Source organism: Carex rostrata, chromosome 24 (genome assembly GCF_964058835.1).
Source record: "Carex rostrata chromosome 24, lpCarRost1.2, whole genome shotgun sequence".
Lineage (NCBI taxonomy): Eukaryota > Viridiplantae > Streptophyta > Magnoliopsida > Poales > Cyperaceae > Carex > Carex rostrata.
In genome coordinates, this window is record NC_135941.1 from 2,059,652 (window position 1) to 2,062,738 (window position 3,087).

A 3,087-nucleotide genomic window follows, 5' to 3' on the forward strand; every position below is an offset into this window, starting at 1 on the left:
TATGCATATTGTATATGTATATGTGTATATGTATATGTATATGTGTATATGTATATGTATATGTGTGTATGTGTATGTGTATGTGTATGTGTATGTGTATGTGTATGTGTATGTGTATGTATATGTATATCTTCATTCTATTATTAAGCACGTTGGGTGTCCGATCCGCCAACGGCTACGATTGAAAGATCAAACTTCGGATTTGATCTCAGCCCTTCAATTACATAATTTGTCTTCTTTTGATTAAATACTTCTGTTTTATGTATAGAAGTCTAAATTTAGTTAAAAACATACCCACCACATGTGCTGCCACACAATACGTTACAATTAAAATTGAACAAATTCTGAAATTTAGCGATATATTTATCTGTTTTCTTATTTCTTTGTTTCCATATTTCTCCTCTTCAATTGAGAAAACTCCACCTTCAATTTTCTTATTTCTTTGTTTCCTTACTTATTCTTCGTTTCTATACGGATCACAATGGAAATCAATTTTTTTTTTATTTCTCTTTCTTTATTTCTATACACATTGGTGTAGGCAATTTAGAATATATTTTTAATCTATAATATATCAATGTGTGTGTGTGTATATATATATTATAAATTGGAAACAAAGAAGAAGAAAAACATAAATTGAAAACAAAGAAGAATATAAATTGGAACGTGTGTGTGAATATATATTTCTCTTATAATATGTGTGTGTGTACATATATATCCTATACATACACACGATAACACTTTTTATTTATGTTTTTTGATATCATATTATATGTTGATATTGAATTGTTGTATAATATTTGATATTAGGTTCGAATCGAGCTATTATTTGATATCATTGGTACTTAAAAATAAAGAATCATCATATCATCAAATTGTTATCAGAGATCACGATTAAAGTTAATTAAAAATACATAATCATATAAATTTTCTATTAATATGTGTTTTAATTTTTAAATAATTATTATTTTCATTGATATTATTGTTTCTTATAATATGTTCCGTTGCAACGCACGGGTATGATACTAGTATGTATATATGTATATGTGTATATGTGTATGTGTGTATGTGTATATGTGTATGTGTGTATGTGTGTATGTGTATATGTGTATATGTGTATATGTGTATATGTATATATGTATATATGTATATATGGGAATATGCTAGCATGCTATGCATAGCATAGAGGGCCTCCATGCAACGGCTCAATATTTGATTTTTCAAAATCCTAACGGTGGATCCAAACCGTTCATCTTGTTCTCCATATTAATATGTGTTTGGAGACCAAATTTTACATTTTTTTTAATTTGTTTACTAGTTTTTTAGATTTATTGAAAATCATTGTTTTCAGCAAATCTGGACCATAACAAAAAAACAACGATTTTCAATAAAACTAAAAAAATAGTAAAAAAATTCTAAAAAATGTAAAATTTGGTTTCCAAACACATATTAATATAGAGAACAAGATGAACGGTTCGGATCGACCGTTAGGATTTTGAAAAGTCGAATATTGAGTCATTGCATGGAGGCCCTATATGCTATGCATAACATGCTAGCATATTCCTGTATATATATATATATTATACATATATTATAAAAACCGGAAAAAGAGAAAAAGATCAACAAGCTGTCAGAGCTTGAAAATTTTTGAATAAAGGCCAAGTCCTTCATTAGTGTTATATTTAGACTTGTGATATCTAACTGACAAATGAAATCAAAGTTATAAAGAGTTACAACATCACTTCATAAATTTATCAAATGTCTTATTTTTTTGGCATACACTCTAAACCAGAAAACTTTTTCTTCACAAAATTATTTAAATCAAAATACTCAAATCTCTCTCTAAAAAAAAAGGGAGACTGCCCGTGGGGGGAGCGGTTTGGTCCCCAAGGAGACCACTCGTAGTTCTGGCAGTTTGCTAATATTCTGGGCCTGGCGGTTAGGTTATTTTTGAAAAAAAACAGAACTGATGGTTATTTTTAAAATTAAGTTTTATTTTTTGAGTATTAATAAAAATGGCCGAACAATTTAGGACTTATAGAGAAGCTATGATGTACTTGTGCAAATTAAGAAATGTTTTTTTTTTAATAAAAAGCTAAGCCTTTGACAACTACTAACCAATCAAGCACGAATCTCAATGCAAATAATGGATGAGGTTTTCAGTTCAAAAATTCATAAAAAAATTTGGACTGTACCTTGAATCTACAACAGTTAATAAATGATTTGTGTATGGTGTTATCCTTACCACTATTGACTTGGCCAGGCGATTATATTAATTGGTACTTTGCAATGCTAATTTCTAACTGGTTCAAGTGTACCCTTGCAACTTGATTTTAATTACATTTGACTGGTTAACACAGCAATTTCTCATGATGCTGATCTCTCTGTCTCTCTCTCTCTCTCTCTCTCTCTCTCTCTCATTCACACGAGCGCATACATAAATACATAAATGTCATCATAAAAGATCTATAAATATATTGTTTAATCTTGGATAAAGTATATAAAAGGCCTAACATGCACATACACCCAACACAAACAAACCCCCTCTCTAGTCTCTGGTCCTCCCCTTCAAATTCAAAAGCACTAAATACAGAGAAAAAATAACATATACAAAAAAAAAATGAACATCAGTACTCTAGAGAGTCCATATAGCCACAAGAATATGTAGGATGGAGATTTATTACAATTATTTGAGACGAGGAAGGATTTACTTGAGTTTTTTTTTTTGAAGTAGCAGGCTTACCAGGTAGTAATTTTACATGTTAGTCTTTCAAATCAAAACAAACCAATAGACATGAAACTCATTCTAACATTTCTACGCACCAATATCACAACACAACCTTATGATCCGTTGTCTAACCATTAATTATACTAATACAAATCACACAATAACAATGTACGAATAATTTTTCATATACAAATCAATTCTGATAATATATACTTTATGACACTAATCAATTCTCAATTTCTCATTATATATTCTTTACAACTTAAATCCATTTCGATGTACAATATTAGTTTTCAAGAACAAATTAATTCTCATGATATATTATTTATGATAGAAATCAACTTGCATAAAACAACTATTTT

General features: G+C 28.9%; 1 protein-coding gene across 1 annotated transcript in view; it reads left to right on the forward strand.

Moving 5' to 3' along the window:
* The window catches only part of LOC144575377 (uncharacterized), a 95,044-nt gene that overhangs the window by 38,440 nt on the left and 53,517 nt on the right, over positions 1–3,087 (forward strand). The window lies entirely within an intron of this gene.